General features: G+C 50.6%; 1 protein-coding gene across 8 annotated transcripts in view; it reads right to left on the reverse strand.

Moving 5' to 3' along the window:
* LOC137417105 (solute carrier family 15 member 2) overlaps positions 1-15,070 on the reverse strand; it is a 450,049-nt gene that overhangs the window by 372,345 nt on the left and 62,634 nt on the right. For 5 of the 8 annotated variants that reach the window (XM_078785950.1, XM_078785956.1, XM_078785957.1 and 2 more), the window contains one exon: positions 8,962-9,062. The exons of the other annotated variants lie outside the window; for them this stretch is intronic. The gene's annotated coding sequence lies outside the window, so the exon portion shown is untranslated. Of the gene's footprint in view, positions 1-8,961; positions 9,063-15,070 lie in introns of those variants that run through there. 8 annotated transcript variants of the gene reach the window in all.

Below are 15,070 nucleotides of genomic sequence, written 5' to 3' on the forward strand. Positions count from 1 at the left end.
GGAGACCAGTCAAAAAATAATAATAATAATAACTTACCCGGAATATGCGATGTTTGAATGTAGAAGCAGGTCACGTGTTATGAACCGTGAATACGTGGAACCCACCCGCGAATGTTGGGACCGCTAATGTTGAGATACAGCTGTACTATATGTGTACCAAGTTTGGTATTTTGCACAATTGTACTGACATATTCTCCACTTTGAGAAAACGGACATGGAAAGGGTCTTTTAAACTCCTACTTTGAGTTTCCAAGCATTATCTATATTTCCTACGGGCTGTGCTTTTGTCTAAATCTCAGAAAATGGCATAATAATTTGTCCAGGTACTGCTAAACAGGTTTTTCAGTGCCAAGAAGGCGATTTGAGATCTTCAGTGTTCAGGGATATAATTCAATTGAAATAAAATAGAGGTTTTAAAAAGGCTGGGAAAAAACTTTTCGGAAGTTTACTCTTTTTTTTGTATACAAGGTCGAGGCTCGTGAAAGAGATAACATTAATCACACAAAAAGTCAAACCGACACATAAAACACAAAATAAGGGGAGCGGTAGACAAGATGGGGAGAGAGGGGGAAGGACACAAACACAACATTTGAGAGCAGGGACATCAAGAGAACTGTGGAAGGGAGAGGGCTTGGAGAGAGGTGGGAGAGGTATAAAACATATGGACACTGCAAGGACTTCCAGGAAAGAAATTGGAATTTCAAAAAAGTGTATCTGGGGTGAATTGGCGAGGGTAGAAAAGATCAAGGTTTTGGATGGGGGAAGGTAAGAGATGGTGGTGAACAGCTGTTTTAAAGACCTGGACGGAGCATTGGGATTGAAGGGAGCGGGGTAATTTGTTCCAGAGGTGGGAGAAAAGGGGAATGAAAGAGTGAAGGTGAGCAGAGAGCCTAGATTTTGGCAGTTTTACCATAAGAGGTTTGCTGGCAGATCTTGTGCGACCTGTAGGAATATTTGGGGGACAGAGAACAGAGAGAGCTGGGGGAGCAAGGCTGGAGAGGAGTCGGTAGAAGACAGAAAGACTAACAACCTGCCTGTGGTGAGTGAGTGAAAGGCCCTCGGAGTTAGCTTCATCGCAGGAGATTCCAATGATGCTGAATGCTTTGGTTTCAACAGCGTGAAGCCGAGCTAGGTGTGAGGCAGGAGCACCGGCCCAGAGGGGGGAACAGTATTCCATTGAGCTGCGGATGAAAGCCTTGTATGTGGTGAGGAGCTCAGGTGTGCCAAGGAAGGACTTCACACGACAGAGGATGCCCAGTCGGCGACTGGCTTTGGAGGCCAGCTTGGAAATGTGGTTTTCCCAAGAAAGATCATGGCAGATAGTGAGACCCAAAAGTTTGACCGACAGAACTTGTTGGAGAGGATTGTTGAGAAAGTAGATGGGAGGGTTTTCCAGTCGGTCTTTTCGGAGAGACATAGTAAGAGTGTGAGATTTGTCAGGATTGAAAGACATGTTCCACTTGTTCTGACCAGTCTGTGATTTTGTCCAGGTATGCAGAGAGTGAGGAGGCTGCAGACTGCTGATCTGAGGGATGAGGAATGGAGTGGCAGAGAGTGGAGTCATCAGCAAAGAGATAGAGAGGATATTCCAGAAAGTTGGAGAGATCATTGATGAAGACCAGAAAAAGCACAGGGCCCAGAACTGCTGTTGATGCACAGTCTTTTACACCATATTTATGCCACTGCTGCACAGCGCCACAGCTCTGTAAGGATTATATCATTATTCAGGAATAGTGGTACATTTGTGATAACCACATTTTGGGCAGGAGTTTCCAAGGGATATATATACTATGGAAAAGTGCCTGGAGTCGAGAGACAAACCTTGTTGCATGATGAGAGCAATGTGATCTTCATCGGCCACGAAAACGATAACTCGCTTATTCATTCATGATGCAGCATGTACCTTCTCAAAACTGATCATGTTCACGATTTTGAGAACAATCGCTTTCACCGAAACACCTTTCGGCGGGGAGTATGCTACACCACGCTTGCGCGAGAGTTGCTCAAACGAGGCATATCACTGCGAACAAGTAGCCGCCATGTTTGTGCACATGAGGCTCTACTTCGTCCCATCCTTGGGAAGAGGAAGTTAATAATACACCCCGACTTTCCCTAACTTTGAGAATAGGAAGTTATCAGAACGAACTAAGGAAATATAAGGAAATTAAAAATTAAAAATTTAAAGCAAGAAGATTTAAAATCAAGAAAAACTGATAGGGCACTGCCCCAAATTGCCGAAATCCTTACTGGCAATGCTACACGTTCGTTTGTTCTCATCTCTCTCTCAGAAAAGGAACATTCATATGTTTTCTGCGGTCATGAAAGGAAAGCAAAACAAGTACGGATACATTCAAAGTACACCTCTCCCATGCATGAAAATTTGACCTTGAGTTGACCTTTGACCTTTTGACCTCAAAAATAGTTGGTTTCCCAATTCAGTGAGGCAATATACAAATGCTGTTCTCTTTTCAAGTCAATCGGTTGAAAAGTGACTGTTTTTCAGATGAAAATTGATTCCGTCCACAACTTTTTGAGATATTTTGTTCACAAACAAACGGGCAATGGACAGACAAACGGACAATGGACAGACAAACAGACAGGGGTGAAAACATAACCTCCATCCACCTTTGGTGGCGGAGGTAAAAATGGCTCAAACATTAAATGGCAAAGAAACAGGATATAATTGCCATCCAAACGGAGAAAGAAAACACAGATATCTAACAAAACACAATAGGCGTCACACTCATTAAAACAAGGACCTCATCCAATTCTTATTCAAAAGGGAGGCTAAAAAGGGGATGGGGCTGCACTTGTAGCGGTTGGTTCAGATAACATGTCAGAGTTCCTTAAGTTATTGTTCTTTGGTGGAGGAGGCCAATATCTGTGTATGTTTTATTTTAAAAGTACATTACCAAAACTAGTGAGATACCCGTGCTACGCACGGGTGGGAGGCCAGAAGCAAACAGGCAATGCAGATACGGCGAATGCGAAAGCATGAAACCAATAAATTCCACATTCCTGCAGCTGTGTAGCACCTTCAGTCGCATGTCAGACATGGACAGCAAGTTCGTGAAGGACTTCCATGAAAAACGTACCCGTTTGCAAACAAACGGGTACGTTCACGTATAGAAACATCGATCGTGACATACTGTAAATATACTGTTATTAAGTCAGAAACAGGGATATTACAACGTTTTAGTTGCAGCAAAAAAGTAGAGTTTTCTGTTGAAGTTTTTACACATGGCCTGAACTTGAGTGTCCCATTTCAGGTTTTCTTGCACATGGGTGCCTAACAGTTCAACACAATCTGTTTGATTAATAGCTGAGTCTCTGATATGAAAACTGGGCCCCTCTGCCGGGAGTCTTCCAAAACATGTAATCATGACTTGGCATTTACTAGTATTGAGATTCATATTGTTTTTAAATGACCATTCTTGGAGACAGTGAAGTTTTTTTTTTTTTGTGTGTGTGTGTGTGTACAAGATCGAGGCTCGTGTAAGAGCTAACATTCATCACAAAAAAGAACAATCAGGCAAACAAAACATACAATAAAGGGAGCGGGAGACAAGATAACAATCAGGCAAACAAAACATTCAATAAAGGGAGCGGGAGACAAGATGGGGAGAGAGGGAAGCACACAAGTACAACAGCAGAGAACAGGGACATCGGGAGATCTGTGGGAAGGAGAGGGGTTGGGGGGAGGAGGCATGGGAAGGCGGGGGGGGGGGGGGGGGAGGTATAAAACACATGGACACTGCTAGAACTTCCAGGAAAGAAGTCGGTATTTCAAAAAAAAGTGGATCTGGGGTGAATTAACGGGGGTAGAAGAGATTAAGGTTTTGGATGGGGGAAGATAAGAGATGGTGGTGAACAGCTGTTTTAAAGACCTGGAGGGAGGAGTGGGATTGAAGGGAGCGGGGTAATTTGTTCCAGAGGTGGGAGAAAAGGGGAATGAAAGAGTGAAGGTGAGCAGAGAGTCTGCTTGATTTTGGCAATCTACATACGACTTCTGTCGAAACTTCTGAAAGTTGCTGCTGCATACGACTAATTTGTTCAGTGTCACTATAAGTTCGACAAAAGGTCATGTTGAAGGAGCCGGGGCTCCCACGTCGATCGGAAGAATGGACGCGACAAAAAGCTAGAATTCATCTGAGTTGCTTTAATGAAATCAAACACTCAGGCACTCTGAAAAACCGTTTATCAGTCAGCAATATATATCTATTCCGCCAGGGGGTTTGCCCAGGCCCGGCGCCAGGGGGCGTGGCCCAGCGTCCTGGCTGCGGCCTGGCAAGTTGAGCGCGGGCCTGGGCGTCCTGGACGAGCCCGGCATGGTGATCGCTCCGCGTCCTTGATAGGTGCAAGGCGATTGTGAAAACTCAGCGGCAGCCGCTACACACGTCCCCCCAGAATCGACTTGCACCGGCAGGGTCAATTTGAGGGGGGTCCTGATGACCCGGCCGAAGCGACCCCTGGCGGGTCGTGGGAGGGGGTCCGGTGAGGTGGTGGGCGGTCGAGTGGGGGGCACCGTGGACGGGGGACGGCCTCGCCGCGGCGGAAGGGCCACCCGTGGTGGGTGGTCGACGTCCACGTGCGCCGGCTTGAGGCGGTCCACAGCAATCCGGTCCGACCTGCCGCCGATGTCGATGACGAACGACTTGTCGTCCCGTCGCAGCACCCGGAAGGGCCCGTCGTACGGCGGCTGGAGTGGCCACCGATGTGCGTCGTGACGCACAAAAACATACTCCGCTGTGCGGAGTGCTGGGGGGACGTAGGACTGGGGGTCACCGTGGTGGGATGTTGGCACGGGGGCAAACCGTCGGGCGGCCTCCTGGAGGTCCGAGCGCTGGTGAGCTGCGGACCAGGGACTGGTAGCGTCGGGCACAAATTCGCCCGGGACGCGTAGCACCTGGCCATAGACAAGCTCGGCGGTGGATGCCTGGAGGTCCTCCTTGGGGGCCGTGCGAAGGCCCAAAAGGACCCACGGCAGCCGGTCGGCCCACCCGACGTCTTGAAGGCCGGCCATGAGCGCGGCCTTCATGGAGCGGTGGAATCGCTCGCACAACCCGTTTGCTTGGGGGTGGTAGGCCGTAGTACGGTGGAGCTTGATCCCCAGGTTGCGGGCGACCGCGCCCCACAGCTCGGAGGTGAACTGTGGACCGCGGTCTGACGAGATGTCCGCCGGTGCGCCGAAGCGGGCGACCCAGGTGGCGATGAAAGCCTGTGCCACGTCGGCGGTGGTGGTGGAGACGAGGGGAACGGCCTCCGGCCACCTGGTGGTCCTGTCCACCATGGTGAGCAGGTGTGTGAACCCCCGTGACGGGGGGAGGGGGCCCACCAGATCCACGTTGACGTGGTCGAAACGTCGTTCGGGCACGGTGAAAGGTGCCAGCGGGGCCTGGGTGTGTCGGTGGACCTTGGCCCGTTGGCAGGCCGTGCAGGCGCTGGTCCAATCGCGGACGTCCCGACGAAGGCCGTGCCAGACGAAACGCGCCGACACCAGCTTCTGGGAAGCTTTCCGGCCCGGGTGGGAAAGGCCGTGGAGGGAGGCGAAGATGCGGCGTTGCCAGGCGACGGGCACGATGGGGCGAGGCTGGCCTTGGGAGACGTCGCAGAGCAGGACAGTGTCCGCGCAGGGGATGTCGGCCAGGCGGAGGCCCGTGTCCGCCGCCCGGAGGGCTTGCACCGTGGTGTCGGTGGTTTGGTCCGCCGCCATAAGCGCAAAATCCACGCCCAGGTGGACCGCGTTCGCGCTGGCCCGGGAAAGACAGTCGGCCACGGCGTTGTTTTTGCCGGCGACGTGCCGGATGTCCGTGGTAAACTCCGACACGGCGGAGAGGTGGCGCTGTTGGCGGGCCGACCATGGCTCCGTGACCTTGGCCATGGCGTAAACCAACGGCTTGTGGTCGACGAACGCCGTGAAAGGTCGGCCCTCCAGGAGGTGGCGGAAATGGCGGACGGCCAGGTGTAGACCGAGGAGCTCCCGGTCAAACGTGCTGTATTTGAGCTCGTTCGGCCGGAGCTGCCGGCTGAAAAAAGCGAGTGGCTGCCAAACCCCGTTCACCCATTGCTCATGTACGGCGCCCACCGCGTAGTCGGAGGCATCCGTGGTGAGGGCGATGGGAGCGTTGAGCACCGGGTGAGCGAGCAGTGTTGCGTCGGCGAGGGCCCGCTTTGAGCCTTGGAAGGCCGCATCCATTGCTGCGGACCAGGCGATGTCGTGCTTGGCCGGCATGCCCCGGAGGGCTTCGTAGAGGGGCCGCATGAGCTGAGCAGCGCGGGGCACGAAGCGGTGATAAAAATTCACCATTCCCAGGAATTCCTGCAGGGCCTTTATGGTGCGGGGACGCGGGAACGTGGTGATGGCCTCGACCTTGGTTGGCAGCGGCACGGCCCCGTTCTTGGTGATGTGATGGCCCAAAAAATCAACGGCCGTCGTGCCGAAGTGGCATTTGGCCGGGTTGACGATGAGGCCGTGCTCGCTGAGGCGCTCGAACAGCGTCCGGAGGTGGAGGAGGTGCTCGGCCCGGGACGTGCTGGCGACGAGGATGTCGTCCAGGTAAACGAAAAGGAACGGCAGGTCACGCAGCACGCCGTCCATCAAGCGCTGGAACGCCTGAGCCGCGTTCTTGAGACCAAACGGCATCCGCAAGAATTTGAATAAGCCGAACGGCGTGATGACTGCCATTTTAGGGACGTCGGCCGCCCTGACAGGTACCTGGTGATATCCCCGTATGAGGTCAATTTTCGAAAAAATGACCCGTCCCGCCAGACGGGCGGAGAAGTCTTGGATATGCGGGATCGGGTACCTGTCGGGGGTGGTAGCGTCATTGAGATGGCGGTAGTCGCCACACGGGCGCCATCCACCCCCCGGCTTTGGCACGATGTGCAGTGGCGAGGCCCACGCGCTATCGGAGCGCCGCACGATGCCGAGGTGCTCCAACGCGTCGAATTCGGCCTTCGCTACGGCGAGCTTGGCTGGGTCGAGGCGGCGGGCCCTGGCGTAGACCGGCGGGCCCGTGGTTGGTATGTGGTGCTCGATCCCATGCCGTACTGCGACGGCCGAAAACGTCGACCGCGTGAGGGCCGGGAACTCCGTGAGCAGGCGAGCAAACTCGTTCGCCGCCGGGACGGCGCATGCCAGCTCGGTCGGCGCGGAGCTGCTCAATGTGCATACCAGGGAGCTGAAGGTTTCAGCGTTGATTAAACGACGCCGTTGGACGTCCACCAGCAGTCCGTGTGCGCAGAGGAAGTCGGCGCCTAGCAGAGCCACGGGCACGTTGGCGGTTACAAACGTCCAAGCAAAGCGTTGGCCGCCGAAGCAGAGGGTGACGTTGCGCGGGCCGAAGGTGCGGATAGTCGATCCGTTGGCCGCAACTAAGGAGGGGCCGCAAACCGCGGATTGCCTGTCCTGGTCAGAGGCGGGTATGACGCTCAGTTGGGCGCCGGTGTCGCACAGGAAGCGCCGTCCGGACGCTTTATCCGTGATGAACAGTAAGTTGCCCGTGTGGCCGGCGCTCATGGCTGGTAATGAACGCCGGCCCGGCCGTTTCCCGGCCTGCCGAAGGTGCACGGGGGTCGGCATGTCCGGGCCTTCTGTCCGAACCTGGCATGATAGTAACACCACGCTTGGTCAGGTGGAGGCCTCGGTCGTCGTGCCGGAGGTGGTCGGCTCGGTAGAGCGGCCGCCAATGGCGTCGGCAGTTCGGCCGTCGACCGTGCCGGGTGCTCGGGCGCCCTGGGTGTTGCGTCGGACGGCGGTGGGTCCCATGTCGCCGCTACGATGCGCTGTCCTGCGGCGGAGATCTTGTCGGCTTCTCTGGCAAGGGCCCGGGGATCTGTGATCGTCGTGCTTGCCAGGGCGAGGCGTACCGGGTTAGGCAGCTGACGGAAGAACAGCTCCCGGAACAGGAATGCCGGAGAGTGCTCGCCGAGCAGTGAAAGCATGTAGTCCATGCGCTCGGAAGGGCGCGTGTCGCCGAGCTCAGGCAGATCGAGCAGGCGCCGTGTGCGTTCCGCCGATGGGAGGGCGAAAGCATCGAGGAGCAGCTTCTTAATCGCGCCGTATTTGTCAGCGGCTGGCGGGCTTTCGAGGAGGCTCAGGGCGCGGGCCGCGGTAACCGACCCGAGCGCAGCTACCACATGGTGGAAGCGGGTGTCGTCGGCCGTGATGCCTCGCAGGGCGAACAGGGACTCCGCCTGTGCGAACCAAACCGCCGCGTGAGCCTCCCAGAAGGTAGGCAGTTTAAGGGCGACTGCCGTGTCCATGTCGATAGGTCACCAATGAAGGAGCCGGGGCTCCCACGTCGATCGGAAGAATGGACGCGACAAAAAGCTAGAATTCATCTGAGTTGCTTTAATGAAATCAAACACTCAGGCACTCTGAAAAACCGTTTATCAGTCAGCAATATATATCTATTCCGCCAGGGGGTTTGCCCAGGCCCGGCGCCAGGGGGCGTGGCCCAGCGTCCTGGCTGCGGCCTGGCAAGTTGAGCGCGGGCCTGGGCGTCCTGGACGAGCCCGGCATGGTGATCGCTCCGCGTCCTTGATAGGTGCAAGGCGATTGTGAAAACTCAGCGGCAGCCGCTACAATGTCATGAACATACTTGTCGTGTGAAACTTCAGGATAAACGGAAACAAAGTCATTTATCATGGCTAAGAAAGCAACCGGACCAATTTTTGTGCCTTGAGGAACTTTTTGTAAAAGCTGCTACTCATTTTGCCAACCTCGGAAGGATGACAGGCTGAGTCAACCCAGCTGGTGTTAATTCAACGGACAACTGGGGCTTGAATTCAGGACCCTGAGAACATAAGGCAGCCAGACACTTTAACTGTTAAGCCAACACCAGGCTTTATCGTAACATATACGATGGGATAAAACATTAACATGGTAATATATAGTCTGCCAGCTGCCAATGCAAATCTCAAGAGCTCTTGACATTGGGTGCCTTATACATAACACACCATTTTTATTCGTTGCAGAAGGGCGAGCATGAGTCAGCACTGTCCAGAGAGCTTGTGTTGTGGCTCCGCAGGTTTGTCAGGAATGAGTGTTTTGACACAGACTGTACACACGATAAAAGGAATGAAATGTTCAAGCGAATTGTAAACATTGGGAAAGAGACATTGGGTCTAGGGGGGTTTCCATCTGCAAGTCTCATTTCAACCCAATTGGTTTTTAAAAAATCCTCCCTTTACCTCTGATGGACCTAACTCTGGGGACCAGAGCAACACGAGCAGCTGGCTCACACCTATAAAGAAGGAGATGTGTTTGACTCGAGGAAAATCAACATCAATGAACTTTTGCATAAAATAACAGTCACTACAGTACCCTTCAAAAATTCAATAAAACGATTGGTTTGCTTAAAAACTTTTGGAGGGAGTAGACACTATACACTGTATGACAGGGAGTAGTCACGAACAGTGACTGCCTGCCATGCCTCCAGCATGCTTCTGCAAAACAGGGGCACCGATGTTATTTAAACTCTCTTGGTGTCAATAAGAAAGAGTTAATGACCATGGGCGAGTTTCCAAGGCTTGCCTAAGCAGGTAGTGAGTGAAAGCCTTCCATGAGTCATCCGAGTACAAAAGCCTTCATAACGAAAGGAGGCGAAAAGCCATCACTTTACTTGTGACGTCAACCCCTGTCCACCTTCGGCGATGGGAAGGCTTAGTATGCTGGGCCAGAGCCAGTGCTCCCCCACCCCTCCTAAAAAGAACCCTCAAAATGTTTTGAAAGTTTTTTTCAGAATAAAATCTGGTGCCTGCAGTGCCATAAAACTGTGCCACAGCATCGATGCTGCAAGATTGTTTTCATGACCACAGTACGACTCTGATGGTAAACATATCTCAGTAGTCCCCTCAATTTTAGCAGCCGCTGCTCCGTTTTGATAATTAGTGATTCCCAGTTTTTCGAAATAAAATCTTGAGTTATCAATCATTTTACCCGACAACAAGTGACGACTGGCTTGCATCATTTCTGGGAATGCTGCTGTACAGCTCATGCAGCGTCCGCTGAAGTAATTTGCAATGCGTTCAGAGTGCCAGCAATCATTTGCTTCCTCTTCATTAAAGAAACCATAACATCTGTAACGTCCACCAATAACTGTCATTGGTAGATGGATGCTTCTGGTTAGAGTTCTGCCAAGATACCACGCATACATTAGATTAATGCATCACCCAGCATTCAAAACACCAGGGTAACAGTTTATAGCTGGGTCGATACTCGAATCCAGGATTGACATATACATGTACATATACACACACACACACACACACACACATATATATATATAAATATACAGACTTGGCATTTAATATGGAATATTTTTTTTGTGGGGGTGAACTTACTTTTCAAGATGACTTGGAACCAAAAGTTCATTGGAATTATGTTGAAATTATTCGAGATTTTGTTAATGTGACCTTTAAATGAAAGAAAAACCACATTTGACATTTCCAAACAAATAAATTGATCCTTCAAAGTGATGTAAACTGATATCGAACTCAATTCACGGACAGTACTGTGTTAAACTTCTGTACGTTTTCCAGAAGTATCTCTTTATTTTGCACATTAGCCATAAAAAAAATTTTTTTAAACAAAAGCTAAATTATGACTGGGATTACGGACAGAAAAATTACAGTTCAGTACTTCGTGTAACCCCCACGAGCATTCAGGAGAGCACGTATGTGTTGAGGCATGCTGTTCACGAGATTTGCCAAGGTTTGGACAGGAATCGCTTGCCATGCAGTGACAATAGCCTGCTGCAATTCACGCACTGTGGTGGGCTGCTGTCCAAGTTGTCGATTTGACGCGTTAATTCTGCCCACAAGTTCTCTATCGGATTCATATCCGGGGACATGACAGGCCACTCCATATGCTCTGCACCACAGTCAGCAAGAAAGTGTTGGATCATGCAAGTACGATGAGGCCATGCATTGTCATCTTGGAAGACAAAGTTTCCTCAAAAGGCTGTACGAGCAAATGGAAGCAATGTTTCTTCCAGAATGACCCTGTACTTGAACTGGTTCTGGTTTCCATTCAGAATAACCAGGTCAGTTTTGCCCCCTGCATGAAAAGCAGCCCAAACGGTCACCCCACCACCTCCAGCTTGGACTCTTGGCACTATACAATCTTCGTTGTGGGCTTCATGCACTTGTCTGTGCACTCGGACACGGCCATCTTGACGATAGACCAGAAATCTAGACTCGTCACTGTAGGTCACGTGATTCCAGGGCCCTGGCTGCCATTGACGGTGCTCTCTGGCCCACTGCAATCGGCGCTGGCTGTGTTGTCTGGTCAGGCGTGGCTTTCTCAGGGGACGCCTGGCACGATGGCCTGCTTGAACCAGTCGTTGGTTGACTAGCCTTCTGGATTCAGGCACATTTGTCAGTTGCTGCCACTCAGCCCTAAGCCGATTAGCTGACTTGGTACGGCCATTGCAGACTAACCGATGCAGCTTGCGATCATCTCTCCTTGTGGTTCTGCGTGGACGTCCTGGCCTCTGTATTGGAGGAGGGACACCCCTCTGAGCATTTTGTTTCAGGATCTTTGACAGCTGACCTTGAGTGATGCCATACTGCCGAGCAATAGCACGCTGTTTCATGCCAGAATTTCGTAAAACCACCACTCCATGCCAAAAGCTTTGTCAATGCCAAATTTGACATCTCTCTGATCATTCTCAGAGAGCCTCCTCAGCGTCGACGAGTCTGGCATTTCACTCAGGCCAACTGGCACAGTCTTCAAGCAGCCATCAATCATCTGGACTGGTCTCCCATCTCTACTGCCTCTGACATAAATTCTTCCTGGGAATTCTTCCAAAGCAAACTGCTCTCTCTCATGCACAGATTTATCCCATCTCGTCTTCTGTTGTCATACCCTTCCTCCCGTCCATGGTACACGGAATCTTGTGCTGAGGCTATTGCCCAGAAACAACTTGCTTTCGTCTCCTGGAAAGCAAATCCAACGGAAGGAAATCTCATTTCCTTTCACAAAGCACGAACCAAGTGTGTGTCCACCCTCAGGAGAGCCAGGACACAATATCTCTCCGTTCTCAGGACCGAACTCTCTTATCTGTCTCCCTCTTCCAAATCCTGGTGGCGTCTGGTCAAATCTGTTTCTGGTGTTTGTTCCCCCTCCATCCCCTCCCTCACCTCAAATGGCCACACGGCTGACTCCGCACGTGAAAAAGCTGAATGCCTCAACTCTGTGTTTGCCTCTAAATCTTGTGTCCCAAACCCATCCCTCTCTGTACCCACCGTACCCAGTCGTACCCAGCTGCTCCTGGACTCTGTGTCCTTTCCTCCAGACAAGGTGGAAAAGTTTCTGTCAACGCTCGACTCGGATTCTGCAACTGGACCTGACGGCATCAGCCCACGGGTCCCAAAATCCTGTTCTTCCGCTCTTTCACTCCCTCTCTCTGTTCTCTTCACCCTCTCTTTTGCTCAAGGTCATCTTCCATCTGCTTGGAAATCTGCCAACATCACCGCTTTGCACAAAAAAGGTGCAAAAACAGATCCCAGCAACTACAGACCAATCAGCCTTCTCCCAATTATCAGCAAAGTCATGGAATCCATCATTGCTTCAGACATGAAATCTTTCCTCTTCTCCATTGGCTTGATCTCTGATCATCAATTTGGTTTCAGACCTGGACACTCTACTCTGGACATGCTGCTTCTGCTTTCTCAACAATGGATGGAGGTCCTCAATGCCAAACAGGAAATTAGAGCAGTCTCCCTTGACATATCACGTGCCTTCGATACGGTCTGGCACCCCGCTCTGCTCACCAAACTCTCCTCTTTTGGTATCCATGGAAATCTCCACGCATGGCTGGCGGACTTCCTCTCTAGTTGTAGTCAACGTGTGGCCCTGAATGGGTTTCTCTCATCTCCTCTTCCTGTTCAGGCTGGAGTTCCACAAGGCAGTGTTCTGGGCCCTGTGCTTTTTCTGGTCTTCATCAATGATCTCTCTGACTCTTGAAAATCCTCTGTATCTCTTTGCTGATGACTCTACTCTCTGTCGCTCCATTCTTCATCCCTCAGATCGGCAGTCTGCTGCCCCCTCACTCTCTGCAGACCTGGACAAAATCACAGACTGGGCAAACAAGTGGAACATGTCTTTCAATCCTGACAAATCTCACACTCTTACGATGTCTCTCCGAAAAGACCGACTGGACAACCCTCCCATCTACTTTCTGAATAATCCTCTCCAAGAAGTTCTGTCACTCAAGCTTTTGGGTCTCACTATCTGCCATGATCTTTCCTGGGAAAACCACATTTCAAATCTGGCCTCCAAAGCCAGTCGCCGACTGGGCATCCTCCGTCGTGCGAAGTCCTTCCTTGGCACACCTGAGCTCCTCACCACATACAAGGCTTTCATCCGCAGCTCAATGGAATACTGCTCTCCCCTCTGGGCTGGTGCTCCAGCCTCAAACCTAGCTCGTCTTCACGCTGTTGAAACCAAAGCGTTCAGAATCATTGGAATCTCCCGCGATGAAGCTAACTCCAAGGGCCTCTCACTCACTCACCGCAGGCAGGTTGGTGGTCTTTCCGTCTTCTACCGACTCCTCTCTGGCCTTGCCCCCCCAGCTCTCTCTGGGCTCTGTCCCGCAAATATTCCTACAGGTCACACAAGATCTGCCTGCAACCCTCTTATGGTCAAACTGCCAAAATCAAGACTCTCTGCTCACCTTCACTCCTTCATTCCTCTTTTCTCCCGCCTCTGGAACAAACTCCCTCACTCTCGTCAATCCCACTCCACCCTCCATGTCTTTAAAACAGCGGTTCACCACCATCTCTTATCTTCCCCCATCCAAAACCTTGATCTTTTCTACCCCCGCTAATTTCACCCCAATTCCACTTTTTTGAAATACCAACTTCTGTCCTGGAAGTCCTTGGTGTCCTTGTGTTTTATACTTCTTCCTCCACCCCCCCCCCCTTCCCACGCCTCCTCCCCCCAAGCCCTCTCCCTTCCACACATCTCCCTGCTCTCAAATGTTGTGTTTGTGTGCTTCCCCTTCTCTCCCCGTCCTGTTTTCCGCTCCCTCTTTTTATATATTTTTGTTTGTCTGGTTGATTTGTTTGTGAAGTAAATGTTAGGTCTTTCACGAGCCTCGATTCAGTATACAAAAAAAAAAAGAAAAAAAAAAAAAGTTGACGGACCATCTCCAGAGGAAGTGGCAATAACTTTTGTAGACGTGCAGCAGTTGTTTTCCACTAATACAGAACGCAACAACCCTTATATACCCGATTGTGAAGCCAATCGTCAAATGTACCTGTCCTTACATTTTGTCACGCCACCTGTGATATAATCCTGTTATTGACTTCTTGCTGCGAAAGACAATCAGTGACATGGTTCTTTCAACAAAGACATCACCGAAGGGTAAAAGAAACTCACCAGATTGATATACTGAGTTCAGAAAGTAAACCCAAGTCAAGAAAAAAAAATATTCCACATTAAATGCCAAGTCTGTATATATATATATATATATATATATATATATATATATATATATATATATATATATATATATATATATATATATATATATATATATATATATATATATATATATACATATATATATACATATACATATATATATATATATATATATATTGTTACAGACGCGGTTTTTAGATGTTATTTTACCGAGCGGTTGGTATTACCGCGTCCGAACAGTTACTCCCCGATTAGAACCCGATTCACCCAGAACTTTGACCAGATCGCACCGCAGATATTCAATCGGGAAACCTCTAAAGCGACCGAAAGAGAATGAAAAAGAAGAAGACAGAGTACGGAGGAAGAACAGATTTATTATACACACACAAGCAAAAAGAAAGGGCGACCAAAATTATTTACAGCAATGGATGGAAGAAGCAGTCACACAGTGCATTGTTAGCTTAAACTATTTATTTTACTTAACCCCAAGACAACGAGTAGGACAGACGACGTTCACACTTACACAGGGGATATTGCAGGCAGGTAGGGCTTGAGGTGGATTGCTGGAGAGGGAGGCAAGGTCGGAGGTAGCAGCTCAATTCCTCGCGGTTTTGGCGGGAAAAACCCTCCGTTTCG

The sequence above is a fragment of the Myxine glutinosa genome, chromosome 10, assembly GCF_964187855.1.
Source record: "Myxine glutinosa chromosome 10, kmMyxGlut1.1, whole genome shotgun sequence".
Taxonomy (NCBI): Eukaryota; Metazoa; Chordata; class Myxini; order Myxiniformes; family Myxinidae; genus Myxine; species Myxine glutinosa.